The sequence below is a fragment of the Barbus barbus genome (genome assembly GCF_936440315.1).
Source record: "Barbus barbus genome assembly, chromosome: 31".
Classification (NCBI taxonomy): domain Eukaryota; kingdom Metazoa; phylum Chordata; class Actinopteri; order Cypriniformes; family Cyprinidae; genus Barbus; species Barbus barbus.
Window position 1 is genome coordinate 15,916,263 of NC_136759.1, and position 18,984 is coordinate 15,935,246.

The window sequence follows — 18,984 nt, forward strand, 5'->3', positions numbered from 1 at the left end:
ACCCTCCCGTTTTTTCCCTCACTTTCTGCCCACATAATAAAAAACTCTTATAATACGAGAAAGGACGGTAGGGAAGGAAGAAAAGAGGAAGAAAGTTGCGCACTCTTAACACTTCAATGGAGCCTCGTACTTCAGCACACACACATCTGCCTCTCAGGCTGCTTTTGACAAAGGACAAGGGAAATGCACAGATCAAAGCCGCATAGCCGCTACCACACACAGCTCAGCTATATCGCCCGTGTGTGTGTGTGTGTGTGTGTGCGCGCGCGCGGATGAATATACAGTAAGCTCAAGCAGATCTCTAATGCCCTTGAACAGTCCCAGGTGAGGACAGCATCTATTGACACAGCTGTAAAATACTTAGTTTGCATATGACGTGCGATAAATTAAGCCGTTTCCAAAAGAATTTGAAGTAAATTAAATTGAAATAAACCAGCACACAAAAATTAGCCAGCACTTGAAAACCCCAAAAAAATCAAATAAAAAAAGCTTTCAGACTAATTAAACCAAACAAATCGTTTGTTTGTCCTTGTGCATCATATGATCTGATTAAAAAGAAACAAACAGCAGGAAAATGGTTTTACGAGGCAGAAAATTCCAATCAAGAACTGTAATTTTTCGTTTTAAAGATTAGGGGTTTTTCTTTGAAAATCTGTTAATAAATCAATCTTTGCAGTTTTACAAATAAACAGGTCCAGGAATATTAGATAATATCATGCATGCTGAATTGAATTCTTACATTTCACCCAAGCACATTTTTAAAAGTAAATCTGAGTAAAACATTTGCACAGAAATATAGTTTGTGCAAAATAAGGTACAAAAAGCTCAAGCTTTTCCCTTTAACAATTTTTTTTGGATCTGTTAGTTTTGACTAATCTGGGAAATCAGACAGTTTTTTTTTTATCTATAATAAAGTTTATAATAAAATAAATAAAGTATCTATAAATGACTGAAAATGAAACCATGCAGTCTCTTTGTGTGCTGGAAATGAATTGTCATTGAAACCATATGAACTTTCTTGACAGAACTAAGACAAATACTATTTGCTTTGCCGTTCTCAAATGAAACTGATAATAATTATAATATAATGATTAGAATTATTATTTAAACTAAATTCAGTCCTGAAAATTTAACTCAATTAAATTGGTCATTTCTGTTATTTAGAAAAAGCTGTGTTGCATCAAATGTCTGATCCAGAGCCTCGTGTTGTACTTTGAAGTGATAAATTCATCTTGTAGACGTGGCAGGGCTCCAAGTCTGTTCAAAAGTGGCACTCTTAATTCAACATGGTAATGCATGTCCTGCATATTTGCTTGTTTAAAAGGAAAGTGTTGCTCGGCTTGGAATCCAATTCCACAGAACCTATTTCTGAAACTGGAAAGAGCCGTCTCTGCTATTTATAGCCAAGCACAGAAAACACATTCAGAATCCTCCTTGATGCATGAAATCACACTGCAACATTTCACTTGAGAGTCTCGAACAAACACACAGCGAACATTCAGCTCCAAAAATCACACAGACGTGACTTCCAACAGTTTGTAACACTTTCAGGTAAAACAGAGCAGCAAAATCACGGTGTGCTTTTCACAGTGATTTATCAGTATATTACTATAGTGCTTAAAAAAGAAATGTTTTGTCTTTGTTTTCTCTCCATTTTCTGAGTACAAACCTCCATAACACTAAGAAAGCCATTGATGACAAATGAACAGCTCAAAACAAACAGATGAATAATCTCAGAGTGGAAAAAAACAAAACCCTCACCTCAGACATGGCCATGTTCACACAGAACACTGCTCTTCATTCAAAGTACCTGTAGGGTTTACACATGGCAATATTTTCAAATTCCCAACAGAAACGTGTCTGGAAAAGAGTAAATTCAATTTTAAATGTTTGTGTGCACATCTAGAAATAGTTCCTAATCCTTTGTATGAACAGTGCAATTTCATAAAAAGACACAGTTGACAAAGTGATGAAGAAAACAAAACAAAAGAAAAAAAAAGCACAGGATCAAATCAAGACATACATTCTTAATTTTTATCATACAGTGGGGTATAAAACTTTATACTGGAATTTATAATTGCAAAAAAGTATTATGGGATTGTAAAAAGTAAAACAAAATGATGTGACTCTAAATTATGAAGTCTTTAATGTTCAAAAATTTTCAATAATAATAATAAAAACAGTTTTTAAGTGAAAAAAATAAAAGTTTAGTCACTAGTGAACAAATGTTTTAAGTAACAACAAGAACTACAATTAACACACCTAAATTAAAAAGGTTTGGGATTTATACTCTTTTTATCCAGGTTATTTTGGGATAAATCAATAAACAGCCCATTTTGTAGTCATAAAGAAAGCAGTGGTACTTCACAATTTGTACAGATTGACAATATCTTCCACGTCATCATGATATAGTGCTTGCATTCAGGTAATATTACTCTTTTCTGGACGCTGTTGAAGCTGGATGAGCAAAACCTGAAATGATCACTTTCTTGTTAATTTAACAAACATTCACATGTAGCAGACAGATTGTGTATTTGCAGGAATGTTCAAATTTGCTGCAGGAAATAAACCTTACAAAATGTCCTGAGATATTACTTGGATACTTAAGTGAGACATTATAATTTTATGCACTACATAAAATTAAAAATAAATAAATCAAATCAGTTAAGTAAACAAACGATGCTGGGGTTCCAGAAATAGCTTGTGCTATTTTAGTTATAGCATATTATTTCAGTTATTACCAACTCATTTTAGTGGATGTATGAAGACAGTTTCCATCAAGATTTCACAGATATGGATATCTACACACCCATAGGTATGCATGTATTCATTTATTTTCTTCAATATGTTAAATCTTATATGTATTATAGAAAATGTGTTTCAAGTCTTGTAGTCACCATTTATTTTATAGTACACCATTTTCCTTTTATAGTTAATTATTTAAAATTCTTCTGCAGTGCAACAAATTAATTTGACCCGTAGCCATATTCCCTGTAAAAAAATCCCACCTAAAAACTTTAGTTGCTGCCTTAATTTTAAGTATAATCAACTTGGTTGTAAAAGTCATTTCAACTTAAATAACATTATATCGACTTAAAAAGTTGAACTTCATATAACTTATAAAAAGTTGAAAAAATAAGTTGCCTTGACTTACAAATCATATCATTTGTTTATAGTGTGTTTGTGTCCCAATTAATAAGGTTATACAAAAAACATGTAGCATGTCACACCACAAGATACTGCCGATCCTCTTAGATATAATGTCAACTACATGTGTTCAATCACAGTAAACACAGCTGTAATTCATCCCATTAACAATGAATGTTACACTAAAGAGTCCAAACAACTAAACAAAACTATTTTTGCCAAAAAATAAATGACACTCGGTTTGATATACTGATATCATGCAGAGAAATTGACATTTTTAAATGTGACCTATAAGTGTCCAAATACATTTCGGTAGCATGAATAGAAGTGCAGTGTGACCATTAAATCATAAAATCTTGATAACTGACATGACAAATCGGTATTCATAATAAGTACATGTCGTGTCTCTACAAGACCGCTCTTAAGAAAAGCAGAGGAAACAATCTAGAGGAAGTGCAGCTATTTTAATAACCGGTTAACACCAACAACAGGCTGGGTCTAGCCGGAGAAGCCATTGATTAGGACATGCAGGCAGAAGAAACACTGTTTTCTTATATAAATAGCCTGTGCAAGAGCATGCCTACTGACAGATTAAAACATCTTTGAAGTCTGCCATACATCACTTGAAACTCCCATCTTGGTTTTAAAGCTAATACGCTTAAGTCTTCCAGCAGTCAAAGCTGCTCCTTCACGAAATTTTAATCCCGGCTTTGATGATTTGTTATGTACTGCAGGAGAGAAAAGGAGAAAAAAAATAACAGTTAAAGTTGTACTGAAACTTTTACACACAGACAAGCTTTGTATCTAGAGACCAGAGACTAGACTAGCTGACCACCATTTTCCTCAAGCCTGACACTCACAAATATGCTTAAAAACCCCACCTGAAAAATAACATAGCAAACTGTTATAGTTTCTATAGCAGCACACTGAAAATATCCTTGCTATTAAAGTGGCTAATAAATAATTAGAAATAGATACAGAGTGCTGTGGATTCCTGCTAACACATTCACATAACAAACCAGTTGCTGAGGATCAAAGCAACATCAATAATGATTAGCAAGAAAAAATGAGAAGCGGAGGATATTAAAACTAAATGAATGTGGCCGACAGCGTTATGGGTTTATTACCCCTGCTGAAAGAAAACAAAAGTGCCCTGGAATTGACCACAAACAAACAGAACGCATTAAACTAAAACAAAGATTGAACACTCCAGTCAGCAAAAACGCAAAACAGCCCATTATCCTTAAATAAATATGCTGTTTAAAAAAAATCATAATTGCTGAACGTTGAGGGATGAAGGTGTCCAAGCAACCTAACAAACTTTTTGTGAAAAGTTTTGTGAAACACATTCATCAGTTTTTAAATGTCTGAATGCATTTTAGAGCCTCTGTGTATGTGGTCCATCAGCATAATTACATTTAGAAAACAAGCTATTGATTTATTCCGATTGTCTCATAATTGTAAACTGGCAATTTTCTGATACAACTGATACAACTTTTTGGCTTCTAACTATCTAAAATATGTCTTGATATATGTCCAAACATGTTTTATATTTTAAAGCTTCTTTAAATACCCTCAAAGGAAATGATGATTTTGAAGCAGGAAGCTCCATTTAAATTTGAAATAGATAGTATTGCTAAAGTATTGCTTCCCCCATGGCTTTTGGCCCACTGTCCCCGTTAACCTGCCTTCCCTCATCCTTGAGAGCCGAGAAAACAAAGAAGCCGCAGAAAGCCGAAGCATTTCATTGTTTATTTCTTTTACATTCATTTTAATTTGTGTTTTGCAGATTTAATACAAACAAGACAAAGTCAGGAGATTCAACACCGACGTCAGAGAGCGGGGAGCCAGCAACTGGAAGTGTTTTAGGAAGGTGAGAGAGGGAGACTCGGGCCCCCACATCCAGCCCCTACAGGGGGTTTATTACAGTCAGACGGGCATGTCGTGCCTGCGCAGGGTCAGCAGGTTTCTGCAGAAAAGCTTCATTGGGGTCTGATAATGTAACAGCCATTTGCTACGCCATTGTCGAAGTGTTTTCTTGAACTCGCAGAGCCTAAACTCAGTGACCCGAAGTCTGTGTCTGACATGGAGGCTGTTAGATTTACATATCATCTGAAAACATACAAGGTTTCAATGCATAACGATTAAACAAAAGCATGTTATATTCAAAACAAAAGGACCGTAAATTACAGACACAAACAGACAAAGGGCTTATTATCACTCCAGGTCTTAAACTGACAAACACAGGGAGCTATCACTCACGGTGGTCTGAAAAAGCAACAGCTTTCCAACATACGTAGCCTTGGGATTTCTTGAGCCTGTCAATAAAGTTATAAATAAGGAACATCAGTGAGGCACCAATATAAAGGCAGTTACATTTACTGGATGCTCCTAAAAACATTAGGCAGACAAAACTTTGTGCTGAGCCCTGGAAGGAAAGCTGCGCCAATCGTGGATTTAGTTTGGAGCTGATTTCTTCACAAATCAATGGGGTGCGGTCACTCGCTCACATGAAAACATTCACACACGAACACACTTGCGTACACAACGACATTCACACATTCGCTTACCCAGAAACACTGACGCGTCCTAATACAATAAGTAGGCCAAAAGCCATGCGAGGATAGGATTCGGAGAGTGTGCGAATAAAACAAAAATGACAGCAGGAGGGAAACTGAGTGGGAGAGAAAGAGACAGACAGAAACTAAGAAATGGGCAGTGAGTGCACACATACACAAAAAAGAGGGAATCAGGCTCATTCTATTTTGGTTGCTGTCAGCTCGAGGATAATCTGCTGAGGCTTTCCTGACTGAGATGGCAGACTAAGAGCAGGCTTAGTCCCTGAGCCATCTCACCATTCCCCTCACACACATCTTCACCGCGACCTGCAACTGCACTTTAAACCTCAAACACGCACACACATCTCCGCCGATGACGACAAACCTGAGATTTGTGTCTTTAAAAATGTATAAATGCTGAAATGAAAATTCAAAAAGGGGATACTGTCTCATGGAGAAGTTGTACAAGCAAACAGTAACAATGAGATTTGGCATTAAACGTACAATTCAAATTACAATTAATTATTATGTTGGTTTCCAACACATTTTTTTAAAACCCTCTTCATTTCTGCCATACTAATTAAATGACATTTTTATTCAGACAATAACCATATTGTAATATTGTTGGATCAAGTGAATACCAAGTGTTAGCTATATAATGGCCTTCACATTTAAACTGAAAGGTTAAACTGTTTTTAAAACCATTTAAAAAAAATGTTATACACTTACACAATTTATTAATTTCAACATTCTTTGCCATAAAAATGTAGTGATATTTTTATATTTTAGCCTTCACATATTTGTTTAATGACTTTTATGTTTCATAATCATTTTAGTGATTACATTTTGCTGAAAAGCTAATAATAAAATGTTTAAAGGCAACTCACCGATATATATATATATATATATATATATATATATATATATATATATATATATATATATATACAAAGTAAGTTTTTGTTTGCATAATATATATGTGTGTTCTGTGTATATTTATTATGTAATACATGCACACACAGTATATATTTTGAAAATATTTACATGTTTATATTTATATTACATTTTTTTCCGACTGCTTACACACAAAATCTTTACTTGTCACACAATTTCTGAAAGCTGACACTCAAACACCAGAACCACACACCAAATCTGCAAAACCATATGCTCATTTTTGGCCTTTGACTCAGTTTTCAATTTCATAAAACACTTTTTGCAAAACACAACACAATTTTCTATGTAACACAAAATTCTAACAAGAAGTATCTTGATTTTCTTTTTTAAAACACAACCAATTAAAATGCCACACTAATTCATCAGTGCTTCACACTAACTCCTCACATGTGCAAACACATTCTTTACTTAGCACCAACCAATCATGGCTTTAGAATAGGCATATAAATTGGCCAAAGGTCAATTGATAGGTTTTGAACAATGGCTGCAAACTATGCTAACAGAGTAAGGGGAGTTAGAGGGAGAGCCAGAGGACGAAGCTGAGTTCGAAGAGGAGGAGTTCAAAGCGGAGCAAGGGGAGGAAGAGGATGAGTCGGATGGGGAAGGTGATGAAGAACAGGAACAAGAAGAGTGGTCTCTGATGAGATTAGGGCTACTGTCATTGATCATGTGATCAACCACGGTTTAATGATGAGAGTCCAGCCTAATTAGAGTCGATTTACAGTGGCGGGTATAATTCAAACCTTTAGAAATGAGAACAGGTATGTACAATCTACTATAATGTAGACATGTTCTAATGTACCTATAATAGCTATTTCAGCATAACAAGGTATACTATAAAACATATTTTAGCATTTATTTACTGCAGTGCATTGCATAATTGGTCACAGTCTGGTGGGTTATCATACTGCACAACAGTACAGCTGACTGTAAGAAGACATTCTGACTATATTGTATAAAACAGTATATTATACTGCAATTTGTTACAGTTTCACCTTATTCAAAATTATGTTTGGTTTCTGTCCATCTACAGATGGTTGATGTATTTCTTTTCTTTCGCACTGTGTGTAATACTGTATTCACAACCACAAATGTTTACAGTAAAAAAAAAAAAAAAATAGTTTGGTTTCAATCTTGCTTTTGTGTTTACCGTGAACTTTGCAACATCTCTCTGCCAATTACTTTCAATATTGTACAGAAATGTACATAGGAGCTCATGAAAGAAGAGCTTTAGGTGTGTATATGACATATCCAAAAATATATTATTATGGCAAAAGTGTTTGCAACGTAAGACAGATGTTTGCTTTTGAGATGTGTTTGTGATCTTTTGAATGCAGTGTCATTTTGCAAGAGATGTGAGGCATTTTGCATTTTGTGTGCGCAATTCTTGAATTTGTGTGTTAAGTTTTGAAAAAAAGAGGTTGAGTTTAGAAAATGTTTGTAAGCAGTTGAAAAAAACGAATATAATTTTATATTATAAATAAATGTTTAATATATAAACATAACATTCTTCTGAAATATATGCATGCATGTGTGTGTATTTATATATACATAAGAAATATACACAGCACACATACATATATTATGTAAACAAAAACCTTTATTTTGGATGTGATTAATCATTTGACAGCACTAATATATATATATATATATATATATATATATATATATATATATATATATATATATAGAGAGAGAGAGAGAGAGAGAGCGAGAGAGCGAGAGAGCGAGAGAGCGAGAGAGAGAGAGAGAGAGAGAGAGAGAGAGAGAGAGAGAGAGAGAGAGAGAGAGAGAGAGAGAGAGCTGATTTTCAAAAATAACCCAATCTGATAAATTTTCACTGAAGTGAAAAGCATGACAACTAACCCCTCGTCTTTAAAGCTTATTTAAAACGTTAAACTCATCATTGGGGCAATGTTTGAAAAGGCAGTCTATGTAAAGTCTAGAAATTTCAAACCTCTAGAGATTATTCACTAAAAAGCTTTATTTTATATATCTATATTTTTGGGTTGCATTGGTTTTCTTAACATCAGGACAAGCCAGCACTGTGTATTATGTTATCCTGGAGGTTGAAAAAGGAGAAGACGTGGTGTCCATCCAAAGCAGGCATCTCTGGGCGCACGTCTGACATGTTTTCTAAGCAGAGGACAGGAAGGACAGTCTGAGGCCGATGGCTCTCTGTTCAGGTTAGTCAATAGTCACAAACACAGACAGTGACAGTCTGCCTCCACATCTCTCTCTGTTCCGCTCTCCATTTCAACAACGCCACCGTCTCAATCCTGCAGCTGTCTAAAGAAAATATGCACGTCATTTTTGTTTTTAATTAAAGAAATTTTACAAACAGCCTCTTGACAATAAATAAAGTCGAGTCAAAAAAGTTCCTATATGACGGAAGTAATTTTCAAATTTTGGCAGGAATCTGAAACCACATTTAATATAATATAATATCCTTCATACATTTTTGATAAAATGCATTTTAAAAATATCTAAAACATCCATTTATTAAACAATACGGCTTAAATATAGCATCAAAAAATCTAAAGATCTCCCTTGTTAATCTTTAATAAACTCTAAAATAAAAAATGCAAGTAGACAAACAAAAACAACAGCTTATAATAACAATAACTCAAATAATAATGAGAGATTACTTTGGCGTGCGAACAATGATCTGATAAGCCATTTGAACATCTGTTATCAATATTCTGGCCATAGCAGCACAGCAGCTCCAATCCTATAAGGTTATGTGAAGCTGATGCCAAACTAATTTAACATCAAATGAGATTGAGATACGAGAAGCTGAACTGCGTCCTGAAACAACAAAATAACAAAAAGCGTCTCATGCTCTGCCAAACACCATAATAGGTGGGCATGATCGCACCGCAGCAAAGAATTAAAACGTTTGACAGTTGAACACGTTTATAATATGCATAGACTTCCAGTGTGAATGAAAGCTTTGTGTGACATGTGCCATATAATTGGGGAGGCTTTAGGATACAGCTCTGGCAATCTGTAATACCCGTTACAATGAGCATTGCCCTTTACAGCACTGGGGCCATTATTTCCTCAAGGTGCTTGTGGAAGTGTGAGAAACATGATTTGAATGTTCCTTTGTGCCTCATTTGATGGCAGCACACACACACGCATGCAGCGCTGATGATGACAGAGTGAGAGACAGAGCTGCCACCATGCTTTTCTCGGCACTCGGAGACCTGGCCACTAGCTGCCCCTGGCAAATCGCTGAGAAACAAACGTCAACCACTGTCATGCAAATCGCACTGACAACAGTCACCACAGCGACACAATTCCTGGCTCCCGAGGGAACAAGGCCACAGCCAAAAGAGACAATGTTTATTAATGACAAATTAATCAGTCACCGAGTGTGATTACGGAGTGAATTACGTACATAGAGGCGAAGATTGATTATCACGCTTAGAAATTCTGATTGAGTGCAAAATTAAAAGAACCAATGAGGGTAATAAATGACAGTTTGTTTATTTCACCCCAATTCATCAACACACTGGTGCTAAATGTATGCCATCATTAAAAATTCTGGGGTTGGTAAGATTTTTATTTTTTTTTGCAAGAAATTAATACTTTCATTCAGCAAGGATGCATTTAATTGATCACAAGTTATTTCTAAATCAAATAAAAGTTGTGCTCTTGAACTTTCCACACAAAAATATCATAAGCAGCACAACTGTTTTCTACACTGATAATAAGAAATGTTTCTTGAGCCGCAAATCAGCATATCAAAATGATTTCTTAAGGATCATGTGACACTAAAGACTGGAGTAATGATGCTGAAAATTTTGTTTTACCATCACAGGAATAAATGACATTTTAAAACATTCAAATAGAAAACTGTTATTTTAAAAGTCACAATATTACTGTTCTACTGTATTTGTATTCAAATAAATGCAGCCTTGGTGAGCAGTAAGAAACCTCTTTCATTTAATTAAAGAAATGTCATTTAAAAATCTTACCAAACCCAGATCTTTGAATGGTAGTGTTTTATTGATTATATCAGTTACAATAGGGCATTTCACTAATAACATTACTCAGAAAGTTCAGTTCAGATCAACAAATCAACTGCATCATTTTGGCAACCTTAAGTACAGCTGCTACAGTTTAATGTCCTTTCATTTTTAGAAATCTCTAGATTTGTCCCCATCCACTTTTAGAGCAATAATCAAATTTTAAGAGCTTGTCATTTTGTGTTGTTTGGTCACAGTGTAAAGAAAAAAAATGTAGCCACACACATAAAAAGACACTCGGCAGTTGAGTGCGAGTGCAACTGGAAAGCAGTAATCCTAATATGGCTTGAATGTGTTACATCACCTCATTAATATTTATGACCCAGGTAAATTGTGTCCCACTCATTTTTCAGATCTTTCCTTTGAGTAACATTTTTGAATAAGTGATTAAACTAAGTTATTAAAAAACAACTAACTAGCTAAAAGTTAATGGATATGAATGCAACCGGTAATCTCACAGTGCTAGCCACCGCAGCATTTGAGTTCAGTCAGGCCCAGTGAGACGATGTAGAACAGGTCCGACCCAGCAGCACATTCCTACAGTAACTAAGGGGATTTCCAGGCTGTCTCCATATGAACCAACGGACCTGAGTGCAGTGAAAGGAATACTGTTCTGCTCGGTGAGCTCCACGGACAGTCCGGGACAGAGGATGAGAGGGCTGACCTATCCGTGCATTCCAGAACTGGGCAGGGCCGAGTGAAAGAGAAAGGCTTGTTGATATACACTGGTGACATTTCCCCGCTGGCTTAATTAGGTTAGGCCTTTGAGCTGATTAATCTTCCTATGCCTGTGCTGGTAATCCTTAAGCTGCTCTAACCTGTACTGAGGTCCGAGAAGCCAGCTTGCCTGCCTGTCTGCGCAGATGGCTATGCAGACAGCAAACTCTCTCGATGCTTATTATGAAAGAAAGCAGCTGAGCCTGCGTCGCAACTTTGGACCAATGTAGATGCATCCATTCTCCATCATACAGGCATAGTGGTTAAATGATATGGACCAGTGCTGATACCTAGAGTGAGATATATAATGCCAATATAATGCTGATATATGCTGATACAACTTGATGTTTATAAAAACATACAATAAGTAGCTTTATTTCAAGTTATTTTACAAAGTCTTTAGCAAATATTCAATAAAATATCTGAAATACAGAATGTTACTGACAAGGCTGTTGGTTGATTTTGGAATTGACACAGGAGAGAACCTATATTACACCTTTGTAAGTTGCTTTGGATAAAATCATCTTTTAAATGCACCACTTCTGTTCATCAAAAAGCATAGGGCAGTCAGCTGATGCCGATAATATCAAAATAGTCAAATATCGGTCGGTTATTCAGACTGTCTGATATATCATTACTGTGATTGCTCTCTGACTACACACACACAGCTGTGCTCTTCTGCATCATTAATCAGTGCACTAGGTGTAGCCTACCCTTGTCCCGAGGGAAAAAGTATTCAGGAATGTCGCATGTGGATGAAGCTATGACAGACTCACATGATCATCTACTTCGTGTTCACATAAGAATCACTGAAATGTATCCTTCACTTCTGACTATACATGTGCATTCAGTCTGCCCACTTACACCAGAAAGTCCATTAGAACAATGGAGAGCATGGACAAGCACATACCTTCTCCAGGTGACGGCTCAGTAGGTAGACTTTCAGCCACGACCTTCCTTACATTATAGGCCAATAGCAATGAGCACTGTAGAAGCATTATTTTAGGTCTCAGGATAGAATTTGGATCAATTTCACCTTCCATTTATATGTCAACCAAATACTAAGCAACACCACCTGTGGGCATGGAAAATATGAACACTCTGATAAACAAATCGCACTTGCATGTGGTCACCATCATGAGGCCGGACTCTTTTTTTAAGAGAACCCAATCAGAGTGATTGGTGTTGGCTGGTTTTAGAAGGAATAGTCACTATACTAACCGACATACGCAACTTTTAAACTTTGTAGTTCAATACTAAGTAATAATCTCTTTCCATCAAACAGCCTGCCTTTGCACTTTTAGACTTGAGGTACTTTAGCATTTCAGAAGGACATTTACATACACTCCTATGGCGGACTGGGGCCAATCTTTCACCGTGGTAGGTGGGACGATGGATATGAAGCCTCAGCAGATCAAATGGACCCGACTGGATGGATCTGTCTGGAAGTGTGTCAGACGGCTCGGTGCTGCTTAGCCATGGGCGTCACCCACCCTGGCGCTGTCTAACACTCCACCTGCACAACCTTCCTCACTGCGGCAGCCTTTGTTCTAAGCCAGTAAACCTGTCGCAGTCCGCCTTAAACGCGATTGTATGGCTTCCTCCATGTTCACCGGTCCACCTTAAAAGTTGGCCAGGCTCGGGGAGGCTGTCCCAGTGCCAGTGGAGTGCAACGTGAGCGCAGAGAGACAAGAGTGAACAATAGATCTGCAGCTTAGACACCAGAGCACAGCACTGCAGACACTGGGGTAAAGCCAGTATTATGCCATGCTATGGGGACCGGCTACTACAAGCCTTCGTTGCCATTTGTAAAGCCTCAGAAATGTGTGCGAGAGCTTGACGATTTCCATGGGAAATTCAGCAAGCAATCTAAGCAGAGCGTACCAGACAAATCCTCTTAGAGAGCAAGAGCATGGCTACCTGGACATATACCAAGACAAAGTGCTATGCCGCTGGCTAGCAAAAACCGTCACACCTCAAACCCCAAAGCGTTCGATGCCTTGAACAGTAGTGACAGGGTTTGTGATGAAGAGAGTTTTCTTTGAATGCGACAGTGGGTACGGATAGATAGAGAGAGGTAGGGAGATAGCCTGTGGGTGTAATGGTGGGTAGAGAGAGAAAGACAGACAGGGAAGTGGGCGTGATGGCACCATGCATTATACGTACGATGCAGCGGTCGATGCCTTAAACGAGGCAATGCACCATCCATGAACTGTGGGCAAGCCTTTATCTCATTAAGCAGCCTCTCACACTGTCTCTCTAAATGCCAAAAAAAGGTCTTAGACTGTAAAGGTGTTTGTGTAGAGACTGCAATAAATACTCTCTGGCCTCATTTTGCGTCATTCCTTTGTTGAAATGTTGCCGCAATGCCATTTCAAACAGCAGTCAGGCGTGCCACAATAGTGGATAAATGGTCCACTACACTATGGAAATGGAACGAACCACGAAGGAACGTGGGTGAACTCTCGACAACCCCATCACTCAACATTTACGCTCATAACACAATGCTTTTCACCAAATTTAATTAATTGGTTGTAGGGGTGATGTCCTCCAGTTGCACATCTTTAAGGTCCAGTGTCTTAAGGGATATACATCTAGGTTAGGCAGCAACCAAAAATGTAAGGCCCTGTCAGCACTTGCATACCACAGTAGCCATGCTACATGCTAAAGCCACATCACATAGCATGAGGGACTTACACACACAAACACACATGACTCAGCACACATTAAAAAGATGACGTTCACATCTACAAAGTGAGCAGTTGAGGGCTCTCTGAGGTCAAACACAAGTGTACCGAGCCTTTAGCATGACGCTCTCCATAGTACTTTGTGCTGCTCTCAAATTAAGAGATGTGAAATTAAAAGTGAATAAATGTAAGATATGGTGGGATAGTGTACCCAAAAGTTCTGTCATCATTTACTCACCCTCAAATCGTTCCAGACCTACATGACTTTCATCTGTGGGACACAAAAGAAGATATTTTGAAAAATGTCTTGGTTACCATTGACTTCCACTGAATGGAGAGTCATTTCTCAAAATATCCTCTTTTGTGTTCCACACAAAAATCACACAGACTTAGAACAACATAAGGGTCACTAAAGGATGACAGAGATGTCATTTTATCCCTTTAACATACATTCAAGGCCTGGCAGCATTTGAAATTAAACTCAAGAAATGCAAAGGAATCAGATTTCCTCTTTCTAACCATATCCCTCCAAAAATGAACCCTCGGCTGATCCTACCCACTAGAGCATCACATGACCCATATGCCGGCATTTCTTCAATGCCCCCCCACCCCCCACCATGCACACTGTCCCTTTATACACACGGCTAGCTGCTTCCTCTCTCCTCTAACAGTTGCGCTTCACTGTTGACTAAAATGTCTTTGTTTCCGACGCCGGCAGGCTGATGACAGAGCGCCCCTCTCAGCTCCCAAGAACCTAACCCGTGCACATAACAGGAAAACGTCACAAGTTAGGGTCTCAGGGATTGTGAGAGGCACATTTGCAGACCGACTGCCAACCTGTAACAAAATTCGAGCACACTGATGTGTCCCACAGCAACAAAAATGGAAAAAATATATAGCTATAAAAGGCCCATCTACTCATAGCTTTTTGTGCATCCCCCAATCGCCGCGACACTTGTTTGTCTGTCTGTGACACAACAAGTGCAACCTTCAGCTAGACACAACATTGACCCATCTCTCCCTCCCCCCACAAGCTCGATCCCTCTCTTTCCCCAATACCCCAACTCAGTCTCTAACATCGAACAATACGGGCACTTTGCAAAAAATGCCCATGGCTCCAGGTAAACTCTGCACCAGCTCTTGTCTCGCTCTCACAAGCATTCAACACTAATCATAAAAAGCTCTCAGTCTAGTCACTGTGACTTACTACTGGCATCCCCGACATACATCACTGGTTAAAGCACTAAACTGTAACATTACTTAAACCATGAAGTGTTAATAAAAGATTATACAAGAAAATTTTGCTTACTGCTAACTGGCAAGCCCAATACAAGCAGCTTCAGACAAAGGTAATGAAGACACTAACAGATGCTACAGCTGTGGGTGGGGAGAAGCAGAAATTGGTTTTAAACTCACCCTGGTGCGAGGATCAGGATGAGTATGAAGCCGATCACAGTTCACTCGCAGCCTGCTCGACAAAGAAAGTGGGTGAGAGAAAGAAAGAAAGAGAGAGAGAAATCTCAGATTTCAACTTTTGTTGCAAGACCTGCTGACAAAATCATGCAGATTTGATAGGCTAGAAAAAGGGAGAGTCATACGGTCATGTTGACTGGAAGGCTGTTCGCGTGAAACGAAAGAGGAAGAATGAAAGAGAGGAGAGGTGGACAAGAGGCAAGATGGATGGATGTTAATATCAAAGCAAAGGTCCGTACGTCCATATTAAAGCTTGCCGACAAAAGCCGCAGAGGTGGAAAGCGTGCCGATGAGAAAAAGCCGAAGGGTGGTGTGATGGCACTGAGGATGAGAGACAGTCCGAGCAGCAGCCAGGGCCACACCACCAGCAAATTATGCCAGTCTGCCGGATCTCGGGAGAGGAGGGGTGAACACACACACACACACACACACACACAGCACAGCACAGAGACTCTCACTCATTCACTTCACCTCATTCGTCCAGCGCTGCTCAGCCACGGCAACTCCGTTCGCATGTATATCCCTATTGCAGGTCTGGCTCGATTGGCTGATGGAAAACAGGCAGCCTGCCGCTGCCAAAAACCCCAGGCTACGTCCCGCCGAAAGAACACGTCTGAGACGCAGCAAATGCATCAATGCACGCGTTACTGGCTCTCCACTCTCGCTAGCTTGCTCTCTCCACACCCCCTTCTTCTCTTTCACTCTCCGTATCTGTCTTGCATTTCATTTTCTCCATCCCTCGCCCTCGCTCGCTTTCTCTCTCCCAGGACACACACATACACGCTCTTCCTCTCTCTCAGAGTTGAGCAGACTGAGATGCATGCAAAATTGGAAAGAGGAGGGGGAAAACGTAGAAGCGTGACACCCCTGGTCCCTCTTTCCCTCTTTATAAATCCATGTTGAAAAAAGTTGTAGAAAGGGGGGAAACAGAGAAATATCATCCATTAATTTGCTCGCACAGCTGTGATCATTTAAAGCCAGAGGCCCACTTCTCCGCAGTATCAACCCATAGGGGGTAGGATGTTGGTGGAGAAGGAGAAATAGTGTAGAAAAAGGCATAGACTTTCACGCTCTTTGAATTTTTTTTGTCACTTTTTATACTTCATTGCTTGTAAAATATTTTGGTATTCACAATGACACTGACATTCTAGAAGTTCTCTATCACATGCCTGGCATCATAAACACTATCCTTTCAAAAGAGAATGAAAGTGAGGGAGAAAGACAGAGAGAGAGAGAGGCCCTAGAAACACAGCTACATGATGTGCTTGGCTTATACAGGCTACATTTAATCTCCACTGGCTCCCCCAGGCTTGGGCAGAGCGAGGGGGGAGAACAGCCCGAGCTGATGGGGGAGGGACAAGCTGGGCAGGCAGGGAGGCTTGCGACGGACAACAGCGCATGGGATCAAATCAGCGACCGGAAGCGGAGAAGCAGCAAACCGGCACCACACTGCCCTCTTCCTCTCTTTACTTCACTTGCTTCATGATCTCACAGTCTCTGGCTAATCTCTAGGTGTCACATGTAGATCGAGCATTATATCCTCTCTGATGCAGACGGGACATGCATGTAAGCGTTTTGGCGGTAAAACGGAGATGCTATCCCTTTTACATTTCCCCCTCGGCTCCATGGCCCCCACCAAAGCTATCCTCATTTATCACCCTCTTTCGTCCAGATACAGCAAGCCATCAGTGAGGTGCTAATATTAGACCGCCTTTGACTGCGCCGGCTGCCGCCTAGAGCCTATAGTGAGCAGACACTCGCACATGCATATATACGTGCACACAATTACATATGCATGCTAAAGACCTAGAAAAGCATATTTGCTGCATGGTGGGTAAGTGCATGGAAATCTGCACTCAAGACAATGCCATGTGACAAAATAGTTAGACTGATTGACAGCTGTCAGCTACTCCCTGTGACAACGCAAAGGTTTCTGGGAAATAAAACAAATATGCTGTGAGTTTCCAGGTATTTAGCATGCATGTATAACTGTGTGCATGTATATACCGTGCCTGCTTATTACATTGGATATTCAGTGTAACATCTCAGCTCTTTAAGTCCCTCACCGCTTGCTTGTAAAAATATCCAAGTAGTTAAAATTATACTGAATGAGATCAGCACTTGTTCACTGTGTGGGCCTTTGGAACAACCAGACAATTGTGATTCTTTTATTTCAAGAGGATATGGCTTTTTTTCCCTCGTGGCAATCCACAAATTATTTATGAGCCCACCCCGGCAAAATTGTAGAGTATTTCAAACACTGAATCCAGCCATTCCTGCTGTAGAGACTGCTAAGTGCTCACTGTAAGATTATGACTTCAGCTATGTTTAGCAGACGTGTCTCCAGAGAAGTAAAATATAAGGCCATTAGCAAAGCGGTGTAATTATAGTGCTTCATACCTTGCATAACAAACATTGTGGTTGAAGTTCTAATGAGGACTTTGAGCGAGGGAAGAGGCACTTCTTTAGGACCCAAATAAACCCTTGATTTAGTGATACTTATAATACGTGACTACAATAATACTCATTACGTACTATCAAATGGAGCAATTACGTAGTATATCAAGACCCCATAAAATTAAAATGAGAGTTTTGTGGCTTGTAGTCTGTATGTGTTATCTTTGAGTTACAAAGCTAGCGTAATCTTAAACATCTTTCTCTTCCAGTAAAATGGAGCAAAAATATTGATGACTCATCCTGCACTACACACATTTTTGTCCAATCAAATGCTCCACTGCCCAGCAAGTTGCAAATCATGCTTATGGCTGACTTGCATGAAGTCTATTGGCTGTTTAAAAAAAAAAAAAAAAAATATATATATATATATATATATATATATATATGTCCTACTCGAATTTTCAGTTTAAAAAAGAAATAGATCAATATAAGAGACCTTGTGACACTAAGATGATCATATTGTAAGTATTCTTTGCACTGAGAGCATATTCTTTAGTGCCTTGTATAGTCTCACAATTACCAAATGCAAAAGGGAAAAAGATAAGCTGACGAGGCAGACACAAAGCATTTTATTAAGTTAAATCTGTGTATTTTTTAGAATGCCGGCACAAGAGTATGTCTGTAAAGCATTTTGAGAGCTTTCATAATAGAAGAAAGAGCGAAGGAACATTCATGAATGCCTCAGAGTACGAGCGGCGAGCTGAAAAAGCCGTTTGTTTGTCACAGCTCTTTTCCTTTGGCAGCGATTAGCAAGGAGAGGTGCAGAAAGCTACAAACCTCTGTGCTCTGGACCCTCTCCGTTCTCTGATCTGCTTTGGATTTGAGCTTCAAGGCTGACATTACACAGCACACAGACCCTCCTGGCCGACTAAAGGCACACGCAAAAGAGACATGTTATCGCAGTTGTATTGCCGCAGAGATACGAAAAAAGAAATTAACGGGAAGATGGGAAATAAA

General features: G+C 38.9%; 1 long non-coding RNA gene across 1 annotated transcript; it reads right to left on the reverse strand.

The window, feature by feature from the left end:
* Positions 1–4,880: 4,880 nt before the first annotated feature.
* LOC306850905 lies at positions 4,881–16,356 on the reverse strand. Its single transcript, XR_013782453.1, has 5 exons — positions 15,696–16,356; positions 15,514–15,565; positions 14,336–14,368; positions 5,410–5,465; positions 4,881–5,259 (listed from the first exon to the last, which is right to left on the reverse strand). It is a non-coding gene; the product is annotated as an uncharacterized lncRNA (long non-coding RNA).
* Positions 16,357–18,984: the final 2,628 nt, after the last annotated feature.